Here is a 13315-nt window from a genome sequence, read left to right as displayed (position 1 = left end):
ATGCCAGCAAGTTTGGAAAACTCAGCAGTGGCCAGAAGATTGGAGAAGATCAGTCTACATCCCAATCCCAAAGAAGGGCAGTGCCAAAGAATGCTCCAACTACCACACAATTGCACTCATTTCACACGCTAGCAAGGTTATGCTTAAAATTCTACAAGGAAGGCTCAAGCAGTATGTGGACCGAGAACTCCCAGAAGTGCAAGCTGGATTTAGAAGAGGCAGAGGAACCAGAGACCAAATTGCAAACATGCGCTGGATTATGGAGAAAGCTAGAGAGTTCCAGAAAGACATCTACTTCTGCTTCATTGACTATGCAAAAGCCTTTGACTGTGTCGACCACGGCAAACTATGGCAAGTTCTTAAAGAAATGGGAGTGCCAGATCACCTCATCTGTCTCCTGAGAAATCTCTATGTGGGACAAGAAGCTACAGTTAGAACTGGATATGGAACAACTGATTGGTTCAAAATTGGGAAAGGAGTACGACAAGGCTGTATTTTGTCTCCCTGCTTATTTAACTTATATGCAGAATTTATCATGCGAAAGGCTGGGCTGGATGAATCCCTAGCCGGAATTAAGATTGCTGGAAGAAATATCAACAACCTCAGATATGCAGATGACACAACCTTGATGGCAGAAAGTGAGGAGGAATTAAAGAACCTTTTAATGAGGGTGAAAGAGGAGAGTGCAAAATATGGTCTGAAGCTCAACATCAAAAAAACGAAGATCATGGCCACTGGTCCCATCACCTCCTGGCAAATAGAAGGGGAAGAAATGGAGGTAGTGAGAGATTTTACTTTCTTGGGCTCCATGATCACTGCAGATGGTGACAGCAGCCACGAAATTAAAAGACGCCTGCTTCTTGGGAGAAGGGCAATGACAGGCCTAGACAGCATCTTGAGAAGTAGAGACATCACCTTGCCAACAAAGGTTCGTATAGTTAAAGCTATGGTTTTCCCAGTAGTGATGTATGGAAGTGAGAGCTGGACCATAAAGAAGGCTGATCGCCGAAGAATTGATGCTTTTGAATTATGGTGCTGGAGGAGACTCTTGAGTGTCCCATGGACTGCAAGAAGATCAAACCTCTCCATACTGAAGGAAATCAACCCTGAGTGCTCACTGGAAGGACAGATTGTGAAGCTGAGGCTCCAGTACTTTGGCCACCTCATGAGAAGAGAAGACTCCCTGGAGAAGACCCTGATGTTGGGAAAGATGGAGGGCACAAGGAGAAGGGGACGGCAGAGGACGAGATGGTTGGATAGTGTTTTCGAGGTTACCAGCATGAGTTTGACCAAACTGCGGGAGGCAGTGGAGGACAGAGGTGCCTGGCGTTCTCTGGTCCATGGGGTCACGAAGAGTCGGACACGACTAAACGACTAAACAACAACAACCTGTGAGCAGTTAGGCAGTTAGAGACGGGAAGCAGGATAAGTTGTAACTTGGAACCCAGTTCAACCTCTCCCCTTTAACACCTAACTGTCCTATAGCCAGCAAGCGGTGACAGACGCCGATTCTTTGGGTGCTGAGGATAAATTTTGTTCCAGCAGTAAAACTAGAGCCACTAGACACTAATCTAAATTCATTTACCTAATGTTCCTCCTAAAGTTCCAAGAAAGTAAGAGGGATCCCCAATTCAGACACAATTCAGCCTCAAGACAACATGCAGTGGTAAATTTCATGTTGTGTGTTGTCTGAAGAAGTACTTTTGTTAATACTGAAATTTCTACTGTCAGTCAATTCCACTGTGTTCAAATATTTCCAGAAAAAAGAATTAAAATTTATAATTACCCCCCTCTCCTAAGTTCAAAATTTTATAAATTTCTAGAATGCCTGTCTCCCCAGCCTTTTTTCTGAACTCAAAGGTGTCACTTTCCTTCATCTGAACTTTTAGACATTTTATTAAGGAGTTAATTCCTGACCTAACAAAAGAGGTATAAGTGCTCTATTGTACATGTAACAAAGTCATTCCAAGAATACATATAAATCAAATGACAATTTAAAAAGCCAATTGAAAATGTGAATTGCAGATTCATATTTCCCCCCAAGGCAATTATTTAAGTCTGTCAGTGAGATGCAGATGCCTGTGTGCTGACAGCATTTCTGAAGTTTTAAAATTAGGTTGTTTAATAATTCAGTTTGAGTGTGTACAAACGCCAAGTTTTGATCACGGCTTTTTTCCTTCTTCATTGCCTGCTTCTTTGTTTCCCCCCCAAAGCGGCTTTATTGATTTCTGACAACAGGAAGACAAGCAACTCAGAGTATGATAGAATGCCCCCTGCCAAAAGTGATTTTAATTGCGATTCAGAATTTCCATCACACAGATTTTAAAATTGAAGAAACCTGCACTGATGCAACTTGTTAAAAAAAGAGAAAGAGAGAGAAGAAATTAAAGAGGAAAATATCAGAGAAATCAGACATACAGTATTTGGTAGTTCACTGTGAATGTTGTAAAGGAAAAAGTACACTCAGTTCCACTTACTGCAGCTCACCTGCCATTTAAGGTGACTCACCAGGGGCTTCATAAACTTCCTCTTTTTGCTGTTTTATTGGGACTGTAAAAAAGAGGTGGGCTGCCATATGTCTGGCAGGCTACAATATATGGCTAGTGGGCTTTTCTCAGCTTGAGGGGTCACAATTGATGCAGGCCTGGTTTAAAGTGACTGTGTAAGATCAACTTCTCCTTCAGCAGCCAGTAGTAGTGATAAGTATACAGTTATTTCCTTGGCAGCTGGTTTCTTATATTTCAGAATTTATTCACACAAACCCTCCTTTACAACCATGGCTGCTGGGACACAAAGCAGGAGCTGTGATTCTAAACAGGAGCCTATATATTGCCTTGCAAGATGCATGCAGCAAACAGGCCCTGAATTGCCCCGTTTGCATTCTAGACCAAAATATCACACATATAGAAGTCCTATGTTGGTTTCTACTTCATAGAAATACAAAAATGTGAACAGAAAATGGGAGCAGCAGGACACAAAGGGATGCACTATCTCCACCTAAACCTCGGTTCCTGATAACTGTGGAGGAAGAAGGTTGGCAGTAGTGGGGAAAGAGCCTCCCCCAGTCTGTCTCATGGTCCATTCTGCAGGCTGGCACCGTCTCTGGCAGAGCCATGACTGTCTGGCTAGCTCCTCTCTTCGCTTGCCCAGCCATGGTGGCAACCTGAAGACAGACTGCAGCATTGCAGGAGCATATACTCCTCCTGCTCCCCCCCCCCCTCAGGCTGTCAAACAAACACACATTTTGCAGGCAGATTAAATAGTGTGATCTCGCCACCGCCCCCTAGAAAAGGGGAGGTGAACACTGTTTAAATAGCTCTGGCAGCTTCTCCTACTTTTATTTGTTTTCATAAATTGAACTAAGAATAATGGGCAAATTGGCAAATCTAGCTTCTGCTGTTGTATGTTTATGCAGTATTCATTTAATAATGCAGACTGCATTAACTCTACTACAAATGATTGAAAGGGACAGTTTCTTATCACCATAGACTACATTTCACTACAAATCTCCTACCCCAGGACTCACCCCTAACTCTATTGTCAATTATGACTTTCTTCCACTGAACTCTCAAAACTCGTAACAAAATCGTATTGTTCCATTTTTCTTAGAAGCAGATTAGAATATTATAATACATAAATCTAACCCAACTGATATTATATAACCTGTTTTTCATATGAAGAATTTTAACCTGAAAAGATACCTTAGTTGCAAGAGGCTACTATGCAAACTATGGATAGAAAACATATACTACAGCAAGCCGAATATTCTAGCCAGCACAGAATTGTTTTCTAGAATATATTTTCTAATTCATTGACAGGGTACATTCTACTCCATAGTTCACCTCACATATGCCTGTATATTTTTTTCCATCTATGGTCTTTATTGAGCTGGTACGCTCTTGCAGAGCACGTCAAAGGAGGCAATTTCTCCTTTCAGATCTCATTCAGTTCTCATATGCACATAGTTTGTTTCGATGCATGGCAGCGCACCCAGGACACATCATTAGTTTGTGAACGAATATGAGAACTAAATAGGCAGAACATCGAAAAAACAGGTATATAAATAAAAAGGAAGGAAAGTAAAACGGGCAACTGGAGAAATACAAAGGAAGAGAACGTGCTTGAAATTGTCAACTTCCTCTTTAGAATAAATTAACAGAATGCCTGTCACTACAACAGGCAAAATGTTCGTGAAAGTAAGGGACCTCATGTATGTGCCACTAACCCTTAAGAACCAGCGTCACCTTATCTGCATGGCTCTGTTTCAAGATTTGGTTCTTTGTCACATTCAAGTGTGACAGAATCTTGGTAACAAAAGACAAAATTCAAACATTGCACAAATGTAAAAAACAAAACAAAATCCTGTGTCAAGGAATGAAATGTAATAGGAAGGCTTTCTATATTTTACATATACGGAGGAATATTCCAGGATCAATTTAGATTGCTTATGGTCTTGGCTTGCTGTTTATTTGGCCTCAGACTAAGCTCCTAGGATGGGATACAAAGAAGAAACATTTGTGTGTGGAGATAACGCAATAAAAGACACTGAAACCTTGCTTCCTCAGAACACTGGAAGATCATGAAGAACCATGTTATTTGCATAGAGATGTCCTGTTTTCTGTTTCTTCATCATGTTCAAGTGTTGGGAGAGTGGGATGGAGTGCTGAGTACTGTCATGCACACAAAATATCTCTAACAGCCCACCCACTCCACTGCAGGGTGGGCATCAATGGGCATCAAGACTTTCTTTACCACGCTTTGCCCTCATAGACTCACTGTTACCCAGTTCAGACAATCATTCCTGCCTTCCTAAACCATTGTTAGGGAAGCACTCCCTTCCCTTCACATTCTGGCTTTGTCATGAACCTCCTGACTTGTATTAAACCAGATTCTCCAGTACATCTGAACTATTTAAGAATAATGTAGAAGATGTTTTAAGGGGAACTCAGATACAACTTTTATACTCTTAGGAAGGTCACTAGGAAAGTCAGACGTCAGCACTGGGCAATTATCTCTTCAGCTATCACAACCAACCTCTAAATACTGAATATGATAGGAAGATACCTTGATTGCTGACAGGTCCTGACAATTTCCTACTCATCAGATATTTTTGACATCTTGAGATTATGTCTACAAAGATTTTATAAATCTCAACATGATTTTCTTGATGGAGGATATTCTACCCCAATATTCTGATGGTCCTCTTTGTGGCATATTGCTTAAAGTGTGAGACTAGGATCTGGGAGCCTTGGGCTCAAATCCCCACACATATCTTTGCAGATATGAGAAAATGTATGGAATAAAGGACATTTTTCCTTGGACAAATTGTTATAAAGTAAGGTAGTGCATGGCACCTGTATTGATAAATAAAATAGATTACAACCACCCCAGCCTTGCATATAAGCACTAGCCTATTAGCCACAGACAAGACACAGAATTGAGTGCATAGAATTCCATGCAGCAGTGGGCTGGCTGGCAGAGGAGGGAGAGGGTGTCCCCCCAGGCATAGAAAGGAAGGTATTTGCTACCAAAGGGAAGGAGCTCTCCCTCCCTCTTCTGCCAAGCCCCTTTTGCAGACTTATTCAGACTTATTCCCAAGGCTGAAAAAGCTCACAACTTGCTATAAGTGTAAAAAGGGGGGAAGGGGTTCCTTCGCATGGAATGTTTCTTTGAAAAATTAATACATTATTTGGAAAATCTTTATGATATCCATTAGACCCCAAATCCACAAACCCCTGGGAGAACTAACAGCTTTACAGCAGCTGGGATGCTGTGCATAAGACAGCACGGCGGTCAGTCCTTCTTTCCCTAAAAGAGTGATTAGACAAGAAATGTGATTTCGCACTTATAGAGAAATTTACATATTACAAAGGGTGAAGGAAAAAGGATAAAATTGAGACGGATTTACTGTAAACTCGTTGCCATTTATTAATTCTGCAGAATAGTTTATATCACAATGGAGAGCTTGGTGCTTTAGTTACCATAAGTGTTGTGGTCAGAAGATTTTAGTAATCTTGTCTAATTCACTTGTTTATAACAGTTGCCTTAAGGATGTAATCCTATACACATTTACCTGGGACCAACTACCACTGCATTCAATGTGATTTATGCTTGAGTAGACAAGTATAGGATTGCAATAAATGTCACTCCCTGCCGTTTAAATGAATTGTTAAAACAAAACACCCACCTCCACCATGAAGTTTACTAGATGAGTTTGGGCTGGTCTCCCTCTCTCAGCAGAACGTGCCTCCCAAGGCTATGTGAAGCTACAACAAAGGTGGGAGAACACTATTACACAATCATGAGCTCCTTGGGAAAATAATATAGACGCTTGATAAATAAGATTCTTATAAATTACTAACATTTTATCCTCCTGCGTGGCCTTGCTCCCTTAACTCTCAAGGATGATTTCCAAACGACATGGAAACATGCAGCGATAAACATAACAACTCTAGGCTCCACCCCACAGATTCTACTTGACATGGGGTGTGAAGAAGCTAGAAAAACCATGAAACAGAACACAGAAAACACAGAATGCCAAGCAGATCAAGCCGGGTTCCTGAAATTCTTAATCAGTGAAACCAGAAAATACCTCCTCTCCCAGATGCCATATACAGCCAACCTTGAAATTCCCAAACAGCGAAGGGCTTTCCCTCTGGCCCGTGGCCAGGGCCTCCCTTCAGCCACCCAGGAAGGCTGCTGTCAGACTTGGGGAATTCTTTCCTCCCCCGGCAGCATCAAGGATCGAGGAAGAAACATGAAAGTTTGTATCTGTAGTTTTTCTTCAGCAATTGTGGAGCAAGACGAAGAATCCAGTCCCTAACGCCACAGTGACGTTGCTCCTCGTCCAGCCTGTGGCCCTACGGAGGGGCTCCGGAGTCCCCTTTGCTCTCGAATTCTAACTGAGCGGGGAGGTGGCGCTTCTGTGCTCTCCAAGGACGTCTTTGCTGGCAGTTCTCCCCCTCCTTCTCCTAACACCTCGTAACTGGGCAGCTCTGGGTTCTCCCTCTTCTCCTGAAACTAGTGGAGAAGGGGGGCTCCCCCCCCAGGGAAGCCAGAGGAGAGGGAGGGGTGACCCCCAGCCCTCCTCTTCAGTCCAGTCCCTGACCCCGTATGAGGAGAGGAAATGCCCGTGTGGCTCTGGGCCACTGGAAACAACGGAACATGCCCTTGATCACTGCCAATACTATAGATGTACGAATTAGCTTCATCTTGCCTATACTACATAAATTCCTGGGTCGCACAGAACAACCTTATACCTCCCTGCTACTTCAAGATGAAAACCCAGATGTTACATGCTCAGTTGCTAGATTCTGCACCGCTAGGATGGCTATTAGTTGAAGGATGGTTTGCGCCACAAACTAGGCCAAAACTGAAGGCCCAAAATGCAAGACTTGCGTTCCTTTATGACATATTTAACCTTTTGTCCTTGTTTTTATCTTTTAAAGTTATGTATGGTATAATCACCTTTTAATCATTAGTTTTTATCCCTTACCTGTTTTAAGTCTTATGCGTTCAGTTTATCCATATGTTTTACTTTATGCTGGTCTGTGAACAAAATTAAGTTTGATACTGATACTGATACCAAAATGTTGGACAACTGAGGCATGGCTTTCAATTGGCTGCAGAAGCTTCCTGCACTCAAACAGAAGCTGCTTGGATGTTTGGCTTCGGAAAAACGTTCGAAAACCGGAACACTTATGTCAGGGAACTGCCATCGGAAGTTCAGGAGGTGGAAGGGCTCACGGAGGTTAGGAGAGACTTAGCAGCAGAAGAGGGAACCAGCAGGGGGAGAGAAGGAGCTCTGAGGGAAAGTGAGTCGGAGGGATGGCTCAGAGACACTTCCAGCGAAAACAGTGGGGAGGTTTCAGGACCTCCTATAGGGACACCCACTCCTCGCCGGAAACTGTCGCGCCGAGAGTCCAGAAGACACGTTTCCGTTAAGGAGCTTTTATGTTGGAAGAGATTCCGTAAATGCCCACTGTCGGATTCTGCCAGCGGTTGACGGAGCCATGCTTAAGGGGCTCCGTTATAGACAGAGGTTTGCTAACCTGGCCAAACTCTGAGGGACTAAGCTTTTACGCACAAGCAGCTCATCATCCCATCACAACTTACTTCCAGGTTTTCACTGTTCAGCAGCCAAACATTTCAAAACGGAGGCATTTGGGAACCAAGGCTTGACTGTACTGATACTAACGTTTTATGTATGCACCCTATATATACCAATTGCTTTGCTAAGCTGTGCAGATACAGAATAAAACGGCCAAATTTCACCTTCTAGCCTTCACAAAAGAAATTACATATTGTTAAAGACTGATGCTGCATCTTCCTATTACTGTGATCCTGGCACCTCTCTTTAAGGGGAAGACTACACTACAAATATAAACCAATTTTGGAACTATTCAACTGGCATTTACTGGCCAAAGGCACAGGGCACTGAAATACGGCTGAAGATTTCTAACAAACAATTCTCAGGCTTATTTTTTCAATAGCAGTTAAAGAAAACTGAGCCCGGTTTCAATATATGTGTGAGGAAGATAAAATTCCTTCTCTGGTAGTCTCAATCAACCCAAGGCAAAGAAATCCAATCAGTAGTCTAAATGGAGAATTTCATGCAGGCAAAGAAACATCATCAAAAGCCAATCTACACATTATGAAGAATTAATTGTAGCTTTCTATATTATACTATTCTGGGAGTGGGGATCTTTCCAATTCCTTGCAAGTAATAAACTAGCAAATCAAGGAGAAAGATTTAGAGTGGTCCTCTCCATGATATCTGAGCTTATGATATGCAGGATTTTGTTTTACTATAGGGCCAGTGAAAAATAGGGCACACACCTGTAATCTGAAGAATTTCACCACCTAGTCTGCCACCTCATTCTGCATAATGTTTAGATCAGCTCTTAAGTGTTATCATGTCCTTGCAGGCCCAAAAGTTCAGCTCAGTAAGGAAACAATTATTCAAAGCCCTGTGAAGTCAAGCTCAAACTATCCCAACCCAGTTCAGAAACTGCTTATTTCAATTACTCTGTAGATTGGTTCCATTTGAAAATGGTAAATTTAAAGATTCCTCATGGACAACTGCTAATCTGTGACTATCTAATACATAGCTGTATGCTTTTTGCCTTCCAGGCATATTCAACATTGATAGGTTCTCATTGCTTTGGATCCACAATCCAACTGTGTTAAATATTGAGGAGAGCTTTCCTTCCTCTTCTTGGGTCTTCAAATTGTACCATCATTACTCATTAAGTAAAATATATTTAGAATACCCCAGGCTGCTATGCAATGGAGCTACAAGAAACTCACTCGAAGAATATTGGTGCCTACAACCATCCATCCCTATGCATTCTGCTATAAGAATTATAATGAAGTATAACTAGTACTGCACCAGGGTGTGTGTGTGTGTGTGTGTGTGTGTGTGAGAGAGAGAGAGAGAGAGAGAGAGAGAGAGAGAGAGAGAGAGAGGTGTCTCATAATTTTCCCCTTGCCCATTTACCTTTTTCAAATACTATTCACAGCCTGGTCACAGCAGCTGCAACATGTTGATTCTTGCAGAAGCAATCTCAGCCAATCACAAATTGCAGCCAAACAGATCTGTCCATGGGAAGACATACTGAGTCCAAGTCCGAGAGAGAGAGAGAGAGAGAGAGAGAGAGCGCACAATGGCTCAGAACCATGCCTTCATGTGAATGAGCAGACTGCTGGAGAGAATATTTATTTACTAATATTCCACATTCCTCCCAGTACAGGTCCCAAAGCAGCTCACAATGACAACAAAAGAAAAGAAAATGTACAACACCCACCCTCAGAAGACCCTGCTGCACCAGCCAGTAGAGGCCAAAGGCCTGTCTAACCAAAAAAGGCATTTGCTTGCCAGCAAAAGGAAAGCAGAAAGGGTGGGGGCTGCCCACCCTCCCATGAAAGGGAAAATCACAACCACTTTGGTCCTCCCTGTTGCTCCACTGCCGTGATTTAGCTCTCTCCAGACAAACCAAGAGCTGCAGCCAAGGGCTATCATGAGGTCTGCAGTTCAAAGTTTATTAGTAGAGCACTAAACCACAGCTTTGGGTTCAGACAACACACTAAACCAAACCATGGCAGCTCAGCACTGCCATGGCAAAATAACTGGGCAAGTGGCTGCCATCTCCTCTATGAGGGCCTCATGCTTATTGCTCATGCTAAGCAATCCATGCTTTGGCTTAGCATTCCATGCAATCAAGGACAGTGTCATGCTGCCAGATCCAATGGCATCACCAAGTCAAATCAGAAGGCAGTGCTTCCTAGCCTCAATCGGAGTGGACAGTTTTCGTCATTTTGTCACCCACAAATTGCTGCTCCTGAGAGAATGTGTATCACACGGTAAGGATTTTCTTGAAATGCCCTGCCTCTCCCCATACAAACCAACCTGGATTCTGTGGTCACAATCTGAGGCCCTTCCACAGGTGCTCCGGAGGGTGGCAACACAAGAAGGGGCCTTATCTGTGGTGGCTCCCCACTTGTGGAATGCTCTCCCCAGGGAGGCACGCCTGGTGCCTTCCTTACTGCAAACCGCCCTGCCATCTTCAGATGAAGGGTGGTATGTAAATTTAATAAATATTTCAGGACATTCCTAATTATGCAGCTCAATGACATGATATTTGTAAAACTCCTCTAGCAATTTGGAAGGAAGGAAGACATCACGCCCGTCAGAAGCATCAAGCCTGTTATGAAATTCATCACATAAAATCATTACCATCAACTGTGGAGCATGCTCCTTAATGCCTACAGCAGAGAATTTGCTCAAAGACCATGAACAATTAATCATGCTGGTTGTCAATGGATAATAACAACCCTGCCTATTTTTGAACACCAGCATCTTGTGAATTAAACATCCTGGGAGAAGCAGTGTGGCTGGTTTTACGGTCACTTCACTCTACATAGCGCCGGTGTTTGCTGCGGCTGAGGCTGCCATTACGTTACCCTGGTGTATTTATTGCACTAATCAGGAAGGCAAGCGAAGGCAAGACATGCATCTCTGAATATGGAATGGGCAGGTGACTGCGGTAAACAAGGTTTCCTTGATCTGTACTCCCCGCAGGATCTGGCATGCAGCACCTAATTCACATTAGCATTTATTGTTCAGTAAACAAACACCTTATCTCTCTATGGGCTTCTTTCAAATATTTGAAACTAGCTCCTTTTTATATTTCTGGTAAACAGTCTATATTTCTGAGGTAATAAATACAAATGCTATATTCCCATCTTTGTAAAAGCTTTTTTTTTTAAGCTGCAATTCTCAATCTATCACTGTTTCCCATGACAGAGAATAAGAGTTTTAAAAATTTGGTTGAACAGCTGCCCTTTCTGCCTAAGAACTTCTTTTCCTTGGTGCTCTTTCAGCAAATCAAAATCAATAGCTGGGGTGAAGGAGGTGGGCAAGTCCTTATTTATTCTTCCCCTAGACTCCTGCAGGCTCGCATGTATTGCAGCAATGAAGAATGACAGCACTCCCCTTTACCTACAATTTATTAGTTATTTATAGTTTTTCTGAAAAAGTGAAAAGGGTACATAGGTTTCTTTCTGTTTATACATTTTTGGATTATGGTGAAGTAGAAACTGCTGGTGTCCTTTCCAGTTATTTATTTATATATTTCATTTGTGTGCTACTCAATCTTTAATACAAGGAGCAATATGCATTTTAGCCGCACAACCGTCCTGTGCAGTAAGCTAGACAAACAGGCAGAGATGCCCAAGGCCATTCAGTGAGCTTCATACCTGAGATGGTCTGAAAACTAGGTTTACACACCTAACTCCAATTCACTATCCAATACACCAGGGATTAGTCATACTATGGGACTACTTGAGACAGCTGGAGATTACCAAGTGCAGGTGGCAGATGGAGGCAGAGTGTGGCATAATGAGCAGGCAATTTTCTAGTGACAGCTCATTCATCTTTGGAAATGGCTACACTATGTATCAAAGCTTTTTCCTTGCAGCAAGCAGTTCCACAGTTTAGCTTTTCTCAAGCTAAGTACAGGTGTATGTCTCGAGGTTATTGCGACATTTTAGGCAGAATTCGCTGGTCCTCTAATCGGGGTAAACACTTTTCTATTTCTCCTCTCCCACTCCCCACATGCCTCTTAAAAGTATTTTTACCCATCTCCTGTAACTTCTTCTCCCATTCTCCTTTCACGCTCAACATGTACTTTGCCCAGCCTGCTAGTTTCTTTCATTCGTCCACCTCCTTTCACTGTCTCTTACCCCTGCCTTTCTATTCCTAGTTTATTTACTTTTAAAATACTAATAGTAGTGGTAGGATTGGTCACAGTAGTAATCCACAGCAGCCCATCTCACATTCTATTTTCCTTCAGCATCTCTGGCTCCTTCCCCTCAGAGGAGGGAGACCAGCTAGGAACAAGCAAAACACCAACTAGGAAGAAATAGAGTGGAGAACACGATGCAGAGCTTTCAGCCTTTCCTTCTACAGTACCAAAATGTCTTGGGCTGCCATAGCTCCTTCTCTTCCCCCCACTGCCCCAGTTTAAACAGCTTATTTTGCCACAACACAGAATTTAGGGCTTTTTGAATCACAGGTGCAGAAATCTGATTTTTACCATTTTTAGCACCAAAACTATACAAACATGTTTTGAGGCCAATCTACAAATCATGTGGGGGGAAATTCAGGTTTGTCACTGACTATATACAGAGACATGCAGCTAATTCTCGTTCTCCACCAAACATACATTTGTGATACATATTACAAAACCCACATTTGTCTCCTTCACCTGTTATGTGGGCAGCTACAAACAACAATTACGCGTTTGAAGCAGTTCTTATGATTTTTTTACATGTCTCCCTCAGTCTCTATGGGGCACAGATACTGAATGCAGAATGGGAGAAAGAAAGAAAGAAAGAAAGAAAGAAAGAAAGAAAGAAAGAAAGAAAGAAAGAAAGAAAGAAAGAAAGAAGAAAGAAAGAAAGAAAGATCTGGTAGTGATCTATGGGACCTGCCAAGAATATTATCCTATTCCTGAGTAGAAGAACAGGTGTGAGTTAGTGAAGCCTGGCAGGATTTGCAGGGCATCCATCCATCAGCTCCTGCTGCAGCTGGTCCAGTGGATGAGAGGCAGTGAGATGTAACAATATCTGATAGGCTATGGAAATAGTATGTCGGGATTTGCATCACTTGGTCAAGGACTAGTTTTATCATAAGGTAACTCCTTAGGCAACAGTTTCTGGGGGGCAGCATATTCATTTATTTAGTATTTTAAAAACCTTTCTAGGCCACCTTTCCCTTCAACAAAACATTCAAGGCACTTTGCAAAAATAATAA

At 42.5% G+C, this 13315-nt stretch overlaps 1 protein-coding gene across 7 annotated transcripts in view; it reads right to left on the bottom strand.

Annotated features, from left to right (window-relative positions):
- TPK1 (thiamin pyrophosphokinase 1) overlaps positions 1-13315 on the bottom strand; it is a 251460-nt gene that overhangs the window by 171580 nt on the left and 66565 nt on the right. The window contains exon 1 of one of the 7 annotated variants that reach the window (XM_081931185.1): positions 7496-7628. The exons of the other annotated variants lie outside the window; for them this stretch is intronic. The gene's annotated coding sequence lies outside the window, so the exon portion shown is untranslated. Of the gene's footprint in view, positions 1-7495; positions 7629-13315 lie in introns of those variants that run through there. 7 annotated transcript variants of the gene reach the window in all.

Source organism: Podarcis melisellensis (genome assembly GCF_964234715.1).
Source record: "Podarcis melisellensis genome assembly, chromosome: 12".
NCBI classification, from domain to species: Eukaryota; Metazoa; Chordata; class Lepidosauria; order Squamata; family Lacertidae; genus Podarcis; species Podarcis melisellensis.
The sequence above is the reverse complement of the archived record's forward strand: the minus strand, read 5'-3'. Positions and strand labels throughout refer to the sequence as shown.